General features: G+C 38.5%; 1 protein-coding gene across 1 annotated transcript in view; it reads left to right on the forward strand.

Annotated features, from left to right (window-relative positions):
- The first annotated feature begins 3459 nt into the window (after nucleotides 1–3459).
- The window catches only part of LOC117408614 (histone-lysine N-methyltransferase NSD2-like), a 69347-nt gene continuing 55941 nt past the window's right edge, over nucleotides 3460–16865 (forward strand). Inside the window, exon 1 of the mRNA XM_034013767.3 lies at nucleotides 3460–3592. The gene's annotated coding sequence lies outside the window, so the exon portion shown is untranslated. The remainder of the gene's footprint in view (nucleotides 3593–16865) is intronic.

Consider the following 16865-nt stretch of genomic DNA (forward strand, 5'->3'; position numbering starts at 1 on the left):
TGGTGTACAGGCAAACACTTGAATCATTGCATTGTGAGTACACCATGAGTTCACATCCCTGGGACACCATTTGAAAACATACTGTAGCAACCCAGCCAACTGAAGGGGACCTTGTTGGACTTTATGTTGTCCTGGTTGTTTGTCCTGTTTGTGTGTCGTGTGCTTTGGTGTTTTGTGTATTGTTAGGGTTCAGACCATGCCACCTAGATATGGGGAGCGTGTGTGTGTGTGTGTGTGTGCGCGCTCACACAAGGGAGAGCTGTGATTGGCCGGACCGGACAAGGACGCGGGAGCAGCAGGGGTATAAATACCTGGGACGCGCGAAACCATTGAGCGAGTGAGTGGGCGAGATAGTGTGAGAGACAGAAAACAAGATTGACTGACAGAGCAACAGAGTGAGTCTGAGGTTACCTAACATGCGGTGTGACAGATCAGAGAGAGAGGCTGGGGGTCTGTGTTAAGGTTGGGAGCGCGTAAGGAATGGGGAGGAACTACCATTTGGTGAGCGACAGGGGAGTTTGTTACTTTGGTGGCGTGGTCCTGGCCCAAACAGGGACTCGGGACGGTACTGAGTTCTGTTCAAAACAATAAACTGCTGTCATTTAGCCCTGCACACCTTGTGTTCAGTGTCATCCAACCTGTTGAGAGCTAGAGTCGTCACAATACTTTTAAAAAGCATTGGGGCTCCCAAGTGGCGCATCCAGTAAAGGCACTTCGCGTGGAGTGCAGGATGTGCCCTATAGTCTGGACGTCACGAGTTCAAGTCCAGGCTATTCCTTTGCCGACCGAGGACGGGAGCTTCCAATTGGCCAAGCGCCGCCCGGGGGGAGGGAGGGTTAGGTCGGCCAGGGTGTCCTTGGCTCACCGCGTACCAGCGACCCCTGTTGTCTGGCCGGGCACCTGCGGGCTTGCCTGTAAGCTGCCCAGGGCTGCGTTGTCCTCCGACGGTATAGCTCTGGGTGGCTGCATGGTGAGTCTGCGGTGTGTAAAAAAGCGGTCAGCTGACGGCACACGCTTCGGAGGACAGCGTGTGCTCGTCTTCGCCGCTCCCGAGTCAGCACAGGGGTGGTAGCGGTGGGCTGAGCCTAAAAAAAAAAATTGGACATTACTAAATTGAGGAGAAAACAATAAAAATAATTGGCGACCACTAAATTAAAAAAAAAAAGCATCAGCTTGTGAATCTCAATGGTACACAGTGGGACTATGGGTGGTGTAGGAGGAGGAAAGGATGATTTGCACTCCTTTTGGAGAGTGGTTGCATGACTTATTTAACCCTTTTTAGTGACTTTTTGTTAAGGGGTTTTATTGGTCAAGCAATAATAATAGCAACAGTAACAATAATGTACACATTAATTGATTTAAGCATATGTTTTAATGATAGAAGAATACAATATTTGATAAAAGTAGAACTTCTGTTGAAATAAAGAGATACCTGACTACTACCACCACTAATGCACTAAAATAGAAAATAGGTATATTCAGCACTGAATCTATCTGGAATGTTCTGGAAAATAGGTAAATTTCAAAATATCACTGTCCTGGTCACAAAAGCAAAGTTTGTGGGGAATAATAGCCATTTTCTATACTTTTGAGGCATAAGCAATTAGGAAATAACACTTACTACGCAGGAACAAAAAAAAATAATAATTGTTACACGGTGTTATCTTTGTATCTTTATTATTCTTTTTTTTATTATTATTTATTTCTTAGCAGACGCCCTTATCCAGGGCGACTTACAATTGTTACAAGATATCACATTGTTTTTACATACAATTACCCATTTATACAGTTGGGTTTTTACTGGAGGAATCTAGGTAAAGTACCTTGCTCAAGGGTACAACAGCAGTGTCCCCCACTGGGGATTGAACCCACAACCCTCCGGTCAAGAGTCCAGAGCCCTAACCACTACTCCACACTGCTGCCCCTTTAGCATGTGTATGAAAACTGCACAAAATCTTAAGTAGGCCTACTGATTATTTCTAGTTTAGTGAGTATTTACAGTTCACTACATCAGTTATACAGGGATGGAAGTAAGACTCCCATTGCATAGCAGTTTGATCTATTACTAGTTTTACTATGAGTTCAATAAGACACACCTGAGCTTGTTACTTATACACTGTGGTTAATCAAGCTCTTAGTAAAAACTGGAATGGGTAAAACTGCTATGCAATAGGAGTCTTATTTCAATCCTTGGTTATATCAGCTAAGGTCCCATATAGTTGCAGGCTTTCTTACTGAGTACATACCCTACACATTGGTACATTGGGAGTGGTGTGTACCGGTATATTTGTGTGGGTGGAAAAGATACAGTGCAAGGGGAAGAAAGTACTGTAAAACCATTAAGAAACTTAGACCAATTATTTCCATATCTGATGCCAAGAGACTAATGCATGCCTTGTTTCATCTAAAATTTACTATTGTAACGTGTGGTATCCCACTTGCAGCTTGTTCAGAATACCGCCGCTAAAATTATGACTAAAACCAAGAAAAGTGAACATTTTACTCCTGTTTTGGCCTCTTTACACTGGCTCCCTGTGCAGTATAGAATTGATTTTAAGATTTTACTGTTAACTTTCAAGGCCCTGAATGGATTAGCATCTGGTTATTTGCAGGAGTTACTGACCCTGTATCTTCCAAACTGCTGGTTATTCCTAGGGTCAACAAAAGCATCATGGGAGGTAGGGCTTTTTCTTGTAGAGCTCCTAAATTATGGAATGTTGTACCTTCATTTGTCAGGGAAGCTGAGACTGTTACAATTTTCAAGTCAAGACTGAAAACACACTTTTATAAAACGGCTTTCTTATCTTAGTGGGTTTTAATGTAACTTTAAAATTGCTGCTTTTGTATTATTATGTGTATACTGTTATTTAAATGGTCTGATTGTGGCGGTTGTATGTGTGACATGCTATACAAATGTATTGTGGTTTGTTCTTTTTTCTACTATGTACTGTACAGTGCTTGGTGATACTTTTGTATAAAAAACGCTATATAAATGCAATAAATACATAAATAAAATAATTCCACGAAATATAGTCAATGAAAGACGTGTATTTGTTTTTATATATCTATCTAGTAAGCATGTGCAATGCTAGTTTGTGATATAACGACACAAAATATACAAGAAGAGGACAGTATACTCGCTGTTCCATGGCACTGCCAAGCGAAACGTCAAGCTGTCACTGAGCGGACGGCGCTCCTACTCCCTTCTCCCTCTTTAGCTGGGGTGCGCGCCCTGCATGCAGTTTGCCTAGTGACGTCACAGTAAGGAGGATGCCTTTCCTCATTTACACGGATAAATCGCCTCGCTTGTTGCAATTTGAATTGCAATGAATGTTGGATTTAAGAGGAAAAAACAAACCACAGTAAAAACTCACGGTAAGCGACGCGTTGTTGATAGTTGTTCTTTCCAGCGCCAGGAATGTTTTATTAAGCCTCGGCACAGAAAAGTTTTTTTTTAAAAGGCCGGTTAACTTGGAGACCAGGTCTGCCAACCAATCGTGAGTGAGTATTTTTCGCGCTGATTGGGATTAGAGTTCCTGCAACCATTGAATAGAGTTGCAAAAACTCACGGCTCGGAAGATGCTGCAAACAGGTTATTATTTCAGATTTTTTCAACTTTTCCAATCACGTTTCATGCAGATGCAATGCTTTAGTGTGTGTGGGTTACATAAGCTTTTAAAATAGTTTATTATTTAAACTAAAATTAGGGCAAGTGGGGTTGCAGTGCTCTGGAGCCTGGCTAGTACTAGTCGTAGTATGATTAGCAGCAATACTGCCTGGACGTGCATTTTCAATCAAATAGCTATACAAGTTATAAACCGACAAATGCTTGCAAACGGTAGTTAGACATACTCTGGAGATGTTGCATTTGTTGCCTGTCGAAATTATTAAGCCTAGTTTTGTGATCTGTATACGTAACGATGTTAAATTTAAAGTGCATTCAGAATCAGGTCGTATTATTTTTGTACCAGGGCCTAAAAACACGAAATTATTCATTAAAATAAATGCTTTCCATAAAGGTTTGAATCGCTCCTTATTCTGTCCCATGTTATGGGGTGCCACCCCGCTCCCCTGCGCTATCAAATAAAATAAACATTGTAGTAATCTTGGATGATTAATATATACACACTGAAGTAAACTGCTGTGTGTTGAATCTGTTGGATAATGTTTTTCGAGCGGTACAAAGGAAACAAGCTACTTCATATGGTAACATTAAATTAGCGTATAAACAGGGAATTACATTTGGGGATTTGATAAAGTTTAGTTCAATATAAACATGTGTTTGCAAAACTACACGTAATGTTCAAATGTACGACATGCTATACAGATTATATATATTTATATTATATATATATATATATAATTAGTGCATGCTTTTATTTTTCTAAACATTTTTATAATCCTGTTCTAAGCAAATATGCACGTCACTCAGCGATCAGGGAGCATATTGAGAGCGTTTACACGCTCCAAAGTAATTCTTAACATTTAACATGCAAGTTGCGAAATCAATTTGGGAGAAATCACTTTTAACACTAAAATAGACTTTCGTCTTGACGAGGATGTGAAAGTTGTTTGAGTTAAAATCAAATTCTGTGAATTATTGGAGGATACGTACTTTGCTGTGTATTGAATAGGGAGGCCATTTTTGAGATGCAATCAATGAATGAATGGATGGTACTACTTGAACAGCAGATGTAGTCTAAACTCAACCAACAAAGTGCAGTCTGTTTACAGCACTGAGACAGCTACAGTAATATTTCAAAGTCAAACTTAGCCTTGGTGAAATAACAGGGAAAAAAAACACATTTTAGAACTGCAATTCCAGTAAATTCCGTCAAGTAGTAGTCGAATCATGCTGGAGTAATTAAATAATATGGAATAGTTTATTGTGGTACTGACTAGGGGAATATATATATATATATATATATATATATATATATATATATACACACACACACACACACACATTTTGTATTTTTTTGCTTGCTGTTTTTAGGAAATGTGTATTTTCGTTGTGGAAAAGGGAAAAACACAAACGATTACGAAACTATTAATTTTGTATTTTATTGTGTTGGCACATTACACATACAACGGCAAAATAAAATAAACATGCATGTTTTTGTATCACTTTTCACGCCATTTAGCGATCGGCATAATATTCAAGTCTGTAATATAATTTATTCTAAAATGTCAATCAGATTAACAATGGCGTAATGTGTTAAGACATTGGATCTGGACAGTGTGCTGCAGTTGAGTTTGTATTTTCAAATTATATCGAGAGAAGGAAAACGTGGTAGTTTGTTACAAATTTGTTGGCGAACAAGTGATAACTAAGGTTGTAATGCACAAAATGCATTTATATTTAAATACAACACCATAGTTAATGGTCCCTGTTGCTTTTTTGATACAGATTAGTTTATCTCCAAGTATCTAACTACAGTCAGTTCTGGCTACAGCACAAGGCGTCGAATACTAGTAATAACAAACTGCAACAGTACTAGAAAACAAATTAAAACATTTCATCCTGCCTGAAATTCTCATTTATCCGCAACTTAACTTATCCGGGGCTCCCTGGCGAGTTTTATTTAATTGCCAATGTAGACGCAATGCCTGCTGTGCATGTGCATACACACACACACAAATACAAATGCATCAGTCTATGGAAGGCTATCCAGGTTAAAAAAAAGCGTTATTTTTTATGTGTTTCAAATATTTAATACATGTTCTAATTTGACTTTAGTACGTGTTGTAATTCTAATTATTACACATGCTAATTTGGCCAATTGGATCACTGAAAATGAAATGTGAATCAATGAATTTCAATAAAATACTACGTGTAATAAATTATCCAATTAAGTCACTTTAAGGCCCTTTCACACAGAGCGCGTCGCGTCAAGGCGTCAAAGTCCGGCGTAAATTATTTTTTTAGAATACACCCTGTGGAGGCATTTACACTGTACCCGTCGCGTAAACCCGACGGTGTCAAAAATAGACCTTGTCCTGTTTTTCTGTGCGCGTTGGGCGTAAATTTGTCTCTCTAACCAATCACACTCCAGCCCTCGTCGGCATGGCAACAAACATCAACAGGTAGCCCCTACTGCAGGGGTTCCCAAACTTTTTTAGACTTTTTTAGATTTTTAAGAGACTTAAATATACGCGACCCCAGACAGTAACAAAACAGCAAAGCAACCAAAATAACATTACAACTAACATATGAATACGTTACCTATGTACTCACCAAGTCTAATGGGATGCGTGGGCTTGAATGTTGTCACACAGCTTGTCAAAATCCGGCGGTGTTGTTGAGATCGCACATCTGATTTCTGATGTTACATCCAAGGTGGATCGATACCGAGATTTGATGCACACAAGTGCGCTGAATCCAGCTTCACACAAATACGTGGTCGCAAATGGCACTAACAGTGTCATGGCCCATGTTGAGAGCGCAGGATATTCATTCTTGACACTAAACCAGAACTCTGAGAGAGTAAGTTGCACGTATGTTCCTTGCAGCTGTTTATCGCAGGAAATTTCAATTAACTGTTCGATTTCAGCTGCTGGCAAATCCACAGTATCAGGGTTGCATTGGAAGGGGTTTTGCAGCCAATCATACTTGGACATATCTAAGTCGGGGGGGAAAAAGAAGGCAAACTGTCCATTCAGTCGGCTGAGATGCTCAGCAATCACCTGTGTGGGAGGCTGGACATTGTCATTGTCGGCCAGGAACTTGCAAAGGTGCGGGAACGATTCATAGTTTGACTGCAGCTGAAATTTGTTAGTGTTCTTTCCTTGCATACCTGTATTCAGTTCGTTCAGTTTCCCAAATATGTCTGTTACATAGGCAAGAAGGCACATCTTCGTTTGTTCAGAGAGAACATTTGAGAATTCTGTTTTTTTGCACACGATCGCATAAGCAAGCAGTTCTTCTTTCAGTTTAAAAAATCGTTCCAGTATCCTTCCTCTCGAGAGCCAGCGGACTTCGGTGTGAAACAGCAACAGGTTATGATCGGATCCCATGTCTTCACACAGCTTTGGAAATAGACGAGCACAAAGCGGGTGAGACTTGATGTAGTTCACCATGCATGTGACCTGCTGCAGGACTTCACCAAGCTCTGTGCTCAAGTCTTTAGTGGCCAGTTGCTCTCTGTATCATGCAGTGAGTCCATACAGCAGACGGAGCAACTCTCTTAACTAAGGCGCACAGCCCTGCTCTATGGCCTGCCACAGACGGTGCTCCATCTGTGCAAAAACCCACCATGCGATCAAACAGAATATAGTTGTCCTTTAGGTAGCCATGTAGCACGTTGAATATTTCTTGTGCAGTCTCTAGTCCGGGCAGAGGGAGACAGAAAAGAATGTCTTCCAGAATTGTACCCTCCCAAATGTACCGCACAAAACACAAGAAATGTGCGTCGCGCCCCTCTGTGCTCATATCAGTCTGAAGTGCATACGCATCAGTGTTTATCAGACGTTCCACCAGCATGTTTTCTTGGTTTGCTGCTATCGCCTCAATCCTTCGCTTAACGGTGTTATTGGAGAGTGGTATGGCTTTGAGCTTGTTTGCTTCAGCTTCCCCACACATTATCCTCACCATATCAACTGCAGCAGGCACGACTAAAGTCTCCCCAATTATGTGAGGCTTCTTAGCCTGTGCAATGCGGTAGCTTACTTCAAATGATGCCCTTTGAGCTCGATCAGGGACGGACAAGGCCCTCTTGAATGTCACTTGTTGACGTGAAAGTTCTTCTTTTTGGCGCTTGAAAAATGACACTGATTTCCCCACATGTTCCTTGTGAAGGGTTTCCAAGCGTCGTTTTAATTTATTTGGCTTCATGCTTTCGCTTGATAATACCTTGGGGCATATTGGGCATTGTGGCTTTTCTTCATTTTTAACCAAAATACTGGTGAAGCCATACTCAAAAGCCTCGTCATATTTTCGTCCACATTTTTGTCATCCATGTTTTAAGTAATTTTCAATTCGATTTTAAACTTCTCACTCATAAATTTACGAGCATTGTACAAAGTGCGAGACACTTTTGCGTGTTGTGCGTCGGAGACGAGAGCGTAAGGGGGCGGAGATCATACAATTATATGATTGGTGGAGATCAGTGGTATCAATTCCAAGGTAGGTTGTCACACTGCGCCGGCTGCAGCCATAGATATAATACACTGTCGCTGCAGCTATGTAGTGCACAGTATGTTAGCAGTGTGGAGCAGACAACATACAAAATAATAATAATAATAATAAAAAAGAAAATGACGATATGCCGAGGTGGCCTCTCGCGACCCCATCCTCTGATCTGACGACCTCATTTGGGGTCGCCACCCACAGTTTGGGAACCGCTGCCCTACTGTATTAAATTAACACAAACAGAGATCGGCCTAATGAGCGATATAAAACAGTAGATATTGCCGAAATGAAAAGTTTCCTTAGAGAATGGAAACAAATAGAGCTACAGTAAAGAAAACAAGAAAACTGTTTCGAGGGTTAACAGCAACACAAGACCCAACGTGTTAAAAAAAAAATACCTCCATCTGAATTACTGTAAATGAATAGATGTATAAATATAATGTATATAATCTTTGTTTATGTATATTTTACATTATTTAATTTTAGGACAGACAGTAAATACATAAATGTTCAGTCATCAAAATGCTTACTACTTTACTTATTTGTGGAGAACAGCATGAGTATAGAGACCTGTGTTTAAAAAAAAACTATCTTTAAACTGAATAGTTGTATAAAGTTTAGTTTAAGATTAAGAACTTCAACTGTAGCCTACATATTAAAAATATGCCACACATTAATGGTTCTGTTCTGGTTAAAGTGCTTTAGCGAACCACAAGTAAAGTACTATACTGTTGCTTGTTTTACTTATTTTGCACGTTTTGTGACTCCGTAGTTCAAAATCGATGGAAGAGCTTGCGGGACCAGTTTTCTTAAAGGAAAAAAGGAGCAAAAATCAGAGTGGGCAGACAGTAATAAATAAACCATGGAAATAACATGCTGCAAATGCAGTTTTTGGAGCAGCATTTGGAAATGAAAAGGTAGAGAAATGTAAACCATCAGCAGTAAGGTTATTATTATTATTATTATTATTATTATTATTATTATTATTATTATTATTATTATTATTATTATTATTATTATTAATAATAATAAATAATAATAATAACAATAATCAATATTTTTTCTTATTTGCGCTGTGCTCTTATTTATTTGTTTTAACTATGGCTGTTTGGGTTTTTATTTTAAGGGACAGTGCTCCGTCATACACATGAATGAGTAGTAATTGAAAAGTATTATTTAATAATAATACATCTCGACTTCTTGTGCATCATAGGTTTGCCGTTTCTTGCGTTCTAATTATTTGAACGCCTTTGGTGTGAAAGCAACTTGACGGTGTCAAAATACTCTGACGCTTTGACGCGACGCGCTCAGTGTGAAAAGACTTTTACATCTGCCATTTGGACTTGGCATTGGGTAAAGTGTAGTTAAAGATGGACAGGCCCAGAACCTCCGAGACGAGCATCAGCCAGCGGTTTCAGAGCCTTAGAAATCACTTTAATTCAGTGTTGACCCCACTGTAACTAATATGTCATTTTAAACAAGTGTTGAAAGATATAACATTGAATCTAATATTAGCTATGGTAACTCTATTATAGTGTAAAACTGAAATATAATTGGAAAACTAAAAAATAATTGTACTTAATACAAACTGAACCGTGTCACGGTCAATGTTGTGTGTCTCAAGAAGTCGGCGGCACTAGGCAAATCTATATTTGCACCATAGAAGAAAATCTCTCGGTGGCATAATTTGCAATTTTCCTTATTCTATTTCATGTATTTTGTGGAAGCAGCTACCGGTTCTCCTCAAGACTGTTGTCTTACTGCTTTCCCTCCTCTTCTCAAAACCCACGTATTCAGCCTTTATTTGTAAATTCCTATTTATATATATATGTTTTTGTATTTTCCTTTTATTTATATTTATTTTGTTTATATTGTATATGTGTTTGTTTTGCATTTTTATTGCCTGTAATATTTTGCAATCTGTAATATTGCCTGTAATATTTAATTTCTGTAAGTCGCTTTGGATAAAAGCGTCTGCTAAATTAAAATAATAATAATAATGTCTCAAATTAAATTTTATCCCAAAGGTGATTGGCTACACTTGTAATTATGTTGCATGACTGTAAAATAACCAGCCCCTACATAGAAAATGTGTAGCTCATTTACATTTATTGAGAACACATAGTATTTTATGTAGTCCGATTGGTCCAAATCAATACGTGTACTCAGTATTTAAAATGTGTACTAAACACATTTTTGACCAGGACGGCCTTCCATATCTGTCTAACCTGTGGAGTCAACACCAAAACAGCAGCACTACAGATACGAGGATTCATGTCTTGGTATGAACAGCAGAAGGATGTTATTTTTTATTTTTTTTATTTTAGAATCTCCAATTATGTTTACCTCCAATTTGGAATGCCCAATTGTTATTATTATTTTTCTCCTTCACTGCGGCGATTCCCCACACAGCTCAGGGACCCGAGGCTCAGTGGGCGTCCTCCGATCCCACAGGCCAGTCGCCATATTTTTACACCCAGGAACTCGAGCGGATGTCTGCAGGCTACCAGCCTCTGGAGGACAAAGACCAGCCCAGCAAATCTCCGCCTCCAAGATCATTTGGCGCCTGGTGAGGAGAAACGGTCTAAGCCAGATCTCAACCCCCCAACCCCACAAGCTCCAAAGCCAATGTGGTGCCCCCCCGGTCCCCAGCGAGGACCGGCTGCCTCGCACAACCAGGATTCAAACTTGCAATCTCTGGTTTATTCACTCGCCCTGCACAACGTGCAGCAGTGCTTTTACCAGGTGAGCCTTTCGGGGACCCCCCAGCAAAAGGATTCTGTAAAATTAGTTCTCCTGAGGCAGTTACTTAGTGAAGCCCAGCAAACATTTTGCCTCACTGAAACAAGAGACTATGATGGACTTTCTCGAGGTTCAAAAGAACGACTTTTTGCAGTGAATTGTTTAAAAAAAGCTGTTACGAAAAACACTGTTCTGTTGGTACGTATTTTGTTGAAATGTAAGACAAGTTTAAATTACACAGCAGGCTTGTTTACTAAGTTTTAAAGTTAAAAATAAAAATAAAAAATAGAATTGTATTTGTTTGAAATCCCAGAAAACTAGCAACACTTGGCTACCATTATTTAATATTAAGGCATGGAATAAATTAGTGATAATACCTTGTGATATTTCTAGCTGCTAGCTACATGACTTAATTTACAGGAAAATTCGCATTTTGAAAATATTTTGCTAGGAGTATCACTGTCAAAGTAAACCCATTTTAAAACATTCTTCTGTCTTGTAATATGTTGTATTGCATACATCTCCAGTAAACGCTAATTTGGTTTACATTACTAGTTTCTGTATTTTATTCATGCATTCTAGTCGCACGCAATGACACCTCATTTATCCGTGGATTTCACACATCTCTGGGCCTATGTCCCCCTACTGTGTGTGTGTATATATTATAATTTGTGCTTTTGATATTTTTTATAACGGGTGTATTTAGACATTAACCTGTTTTCCTATTTACTCATTTTAGTCTGTTGTGCTTTTAGTGGTCTAATGCTATTCAAAAGTGAAGAAAGTTTCCTCCCCCAGTTTCTCTAGCCTTTTTGCTAATTATTTTTTTAGTCATTCATAAAGTATTTGTGCATGGCTAGCAAACTTGACACAATTCAGTGAGAATGGAATTCTGAAAATACCCACTCGCACACCCTCAACACGCACCCACTCGGTACACATTTACTGTAGATCAGTAGTAGGGGCTGCTGTTTGTAATTGTGGATTGGACACTTCATGTGGCTTGAGGCCTGTTATTTGCTGCCCTGCTCTAGAGAAGAGATCACGTTGCATTTAGATTACAGTGATTGTCATCTGCCTCTGGGTCTGCTTGTTTTAGATCACCCCCTAAATTTAAAATCCACAGAAAACTGTATTCATTCCCTGTGGACAAAAACAAACAAATTCTCCTGATTTCTTTCATTAAATCTCCCACATGTCCAGTACATTTATAATGGTACAGTCAGTAACTTGCCAAACAAATAAGGGAGGGGTGAATGCCTTTTGTAGACCATGGCTCTGATTTAAATCCAGAAGACAGGAAATAGAACTAATGCAATCTCCTTAATGTGTATATATATATATATATATATATATATATATATATATATACACACACACACACACACACACACACACACACACACAGTGGCTCTCAAAAGTATTCACCCCCCTTGGACTTTTCCACATTTTATTATGTTACAACATGGAATCAAAATGGATTTAATTAGGAGTTTTTGCCACTGATCAACACAAAAAAGTCCATAATGTCAAAGTGAAAAATAAAATCTACAAATTGTTCTAAATTGTGTGTGTGTGTGTGTGTGTATATATATATATATATATATAATGTGTGTATATATGTGTAGCACTTCCCAGTGGGATTCACCTGCTTCATATACTGCACTGTTTTAAAATCCCTAAAACTAATCTATACTGAAGTTAAGGGCATAGGTGAAACATCATTATAGATATATTGTTGTGATACAACACCAAATTCACAACATGGTGACTTGTAGCCCACCTTAAGGTTTTGAAAAACTTATTGTTGGTGGTAGCGTGCTCCTCCTTTATACTGTACAAAGTAGCATTTGTTTATGGTACAGATGGATCGTGATACGCATTATACCATCATGGCGCTAGTTTTTGTTACACCTCAAGTGCTGTTTATAAACAAAATAAGAGTTCTCTTTCAACGCTGTGTGTTTGTGGCTCAACTTCCATGCCTTGCTCACTAATTCCTTGCTTTCTCTCAGAAAATGGCCTCACAAGTTGTCCGTTGTGATGGTGGCAGTTGACTGTTGTGGACACCTTGAAATTCAAAGATTACATTTCCCTGTTGGCCCCAGAAATGTTTTTTGAAGCCTTTTTTAATAGGTTGGTTTGCTGTGACCCCCTGCCTACCCATCATTTCAACTGAGTCCAAAATGTTGTGTTGTATCGTATTTTTATGACCACCAAAAACAGAAGCAGAAAATATGACATACCTGAAAACTTTTAGTAAACTAACCAACAATTTACTCTATAATTAGCAAACAAAACATTCAGTTTAGCGCTGCAGTTCATAAGACTGGCCAGAACTGCTTAGGGAGGCCATTTTATAAATAGTTTCTGGTAGGCAGACATTCATCTTGTGCTCTGGTCTCCATTTAGGAATTTTAACAGCTGGTAACTGATCTAGCTGAGGTTAAATACTACGTTTTCAAATGTACTGTTTTCATTGTGAGGGCCTCTCTGAACTTCCTAGCCTCAAATTCAGCTGTCCCAGGCCAATGCTTTGACAGTCTAATTAAGCCGTGTCTGAGAAATACTTTTGAGCTTTTACACAATTTGCCTAGAGGCTGCAGCTGAGTACTGGTATCTCGCATTTAGCTTCTGAATGAATTTTCCTGCTTGCTCATCTTGCAGTTAAATGAAAAATCCTTGAACAATACCATTGTTATCTGTAGTGAGTGTAAATTTGATGTGTGCATGATCTCCCCCCCCCCCCCCCCCAATTTATTAGTTAAGTTTTTGCAGAAAGCTATTTTAAAGAGTTTATTGTCTCCATTCCACTATATATGTAGGATTGGCTAGTCTTGAGAAGATGTTTGAGTAGAGTTTCTTCTTTTTAAAGCTTCTTATTTTCTCTTGGTAGATGTTTAATAAATAGAACATAAGTTTGAGAACGAGAAAAGGCCATTTGTCCTATCAAGGCTCGTCCCTTGTTAAATCACAATTTCCCCCTACTATAACTCACTTTTAAGTAGTGCCTTGTGTTCACTTTTTATCTATAGCCTTTATTATTTAAACTTTAGACTTCAAGGCCCCTTTTTTTTCAAAGCTGACAAGATTTCATTATTTTAACCTGTCCTCATAGCTCATGTCATTAAGTCCTGGGATCAGCCTAGATACTTATAACGTGCATTGTTACGCCCAGTATGCAATACTTTACAATACTTTACATTTCTTAACATTAAAATTATTTTGCAACAAGTTTGTCCAGTTACAGAGAAGGTCTAAATCCTTTTTGAATTAGCAGGGCTGCAGATTCAAAGTCCAGTACTTCCCCAAGTTTGGTATCCTCTGCAAATGTAACTATCTTGCAATGTGACTCTTGGTCCAAGTCATTAATATAAATGAGGAACAGTAAGGGAACCCATTAAGTACAACCCCTCCCATCTGATTTTACACCACTCACAATTATTATTATTATTATTATTATTATTATTATTATTATTATTATTATTTATTTCTTAGCAGACGCCCTTATCCAGGGCGACTTACAATCGTAAGCAAATACATTTCAAGTGTTACAATACAAGTAATACAATAAGAGCAAGAAATACAATAACTTTTGTTCAAGCAAAGTACAAGTGTGACAAACCACAATTCAATAATATAGCAGATAATAGTGATAGTTACATCAGGATATGATTAAATAGTGATAGTTACATCAGGATATGATTAAATACAAAGTACTACAGGTTAAACACTTGGCAGATTACAGTATTCTGAAGTACAGGATTAAATGCAGTAAAATAGGGGGCAGATAAGAGCAAGATAACTCACCACTCAATTACTCTGCGTTCTGTTTTTTAAACGGTATCCAATTGCATGTCCTCTCCCATATTCATACTGATTTTTTATTTACTTTTTAAGTCTTTCATGTGGGACTTTGTCAAAGACTATTTGAAAATCAAGATACATTTGTATCATAAGCGTTGCCATCATCTACGTTAGCTGTAACATCCTCAAAAAACTTAAGCCATGCAGGCTATCCCCTATAATAGTGAGGTATACATGGTCTCCAGGCTTACTTCTTAATACTGCTTCCATCATTTTGCATGTTATAGAAGTTAAACTAATAGGTCTATAATTACCTGGGTCTGTCTAATCCCCCTTTTTAAATAATGGCACAACATTTGCAAGCTTCCAGTCTTCGGGGACCTTACCTGTTTCTATAGAACTATTCATGATGATAGCCAGTGGTTTCCTTAAGCACCCTTGGATAAATCATATCTGGGCCCAGTGAATTGTTATTCTTTAGCTCCTGAAGCTTATTTAATACCTCTACTTCACTGATGCTGAAATCTTCAAGACCTGTGTGTGCGCAAATGGGCGGCATGTTGTTATTTGTATCATATTTTTCCTCTTCCATCTTTCCTGCAAGTCATATGCAGCATTTATTTTATTTTATTTTATTTAATTTATTGTCCTGTTTAACCATCTTGGTGACTGCTTGTTAAATCCTGCTATTTTTCATTGTGGTATATACTTGTCTTGCATTATGACTTTAAATCTGGTCCATTGAACTTCAACTGTCATATCCTCCAATTTAACTGGCCAGTTGGCCAATTCCTCTGTTTCTATCTCATCTCTTCAAAGTTAGCCTTTCTGAAATTATACACGTTGGTTTATGCAGCCTTTTGCCTGGAAGTAAACCATGTTATGATCACTTGACCCAAGTGGTTCTACTGCTATATTACGTAGCATGTCATGGTTGTTTGTGAACACCAGATCTAAAATTGCTCTTTCCCTTTTCATGTTTTGGAAAAAAGTAATGGCAAGCTAGTGCAGAGAAATAATTTTAAAATGAGATTTCAACTTTTCCATATACAACATTTTACAAGCAAAATAACTAGACATTCTAGACATGAGTCGTTCAAGTTGACCACATTCTGGGGCTTTCCTCCTTTTGTGGTGGTTGATGCATAAATAAGAGGTGGTGGAGTAAGAGTTCCAGGGTGCATGCAAGAGAGGATCTGTGCAACTCCTACATGGTGAGAATGTATTTATGGGTGGTGGACAGCGTTCCCGCTAAAGGGTTTTATCACCCTTTTTTTACACCCGACGTTTCGTTGTGATTTTTGTGTTCAGACTTAAATCAATCAATCTTTATTTTATATAGTGCCTTTCATAGTAGACCACCATCACAAAGTGCTTTACAAAATGCAATAACAACAAGAAAATCCATAATATTTTAAATATAGAGAAATGCATAATACATGCTATACTGTTTAAAAAAAAAAAAAAAAAAATACATTAAATAGTGAAAAGTGCATAATACATGAAATAGTAGCAGCAACACAGCAGCTAATAGCAGATGTGAGGCTTAGAGCATGGAAAGCAAGAGCAAACAGGTGGGTCTTGAGAGTTGATTTGAAGCGAGCGACAGTGGGAGCATCACACCAAAACTGGGAGAGAGTTCCAAAGAATTGGAGCCATGAAGCTAAATGAGCGTTTTCCAAGAGTGGTGCACTTTTGCTTGGGGATAACAAGCAGGCCAGTCAGAGGACCTCAGCTTGCGGGCAGGGACATAGCGGGTCAGCAATTTGAGGAGGTACTCGGGACCTGTGTGATGAAGGGCAATGTAGGAAAGCAGGAGAGTTTTGAAAATAATCCTGAACTTTACAGGTAGCCAGTGCAGCTGGGCAAGATGGGGGGTGTTGTGATCACGTTTTTTACATCTGGTAAGGATGTAAAAGATTTAAACGTCAAATGCAAAGTTTTTCGCAACCCTCTTCGTGCCCGTTTGTGTGCCAGATATCGCAGGTAAGATCGTGGAACGTCTGATTTATAGTGGTTGTGAAGGAGTCGTCGGTAACAAGGTATCTGTGAGAAATAAAAAAAAATAATAATTCGGGATGTATCCAAATGATTGCGTTTGTTTGTGTGTATATACAGCTGTAGTCAAAAGTTTACATTCCCCAATGGAAATTTTATAATTTCTAGAAATTTCTCCAAAACAAAG

Source organism: Acipenser ruthenus, chromosome 2 (assembly GCF_902713425.1).
Source record: "Acipenser ruthenus chromosome 2, fAciRut3.2 maternal haplotype, whole genome shotgun sequence".
Taxonomy (NCBI): domain Eukaryota; kingdom Metazoa; phylum Chordata; class Actinopteri; order Acipenseriformes; family Acipenseridae; genus Acipenser; species Acipenser ruthenus.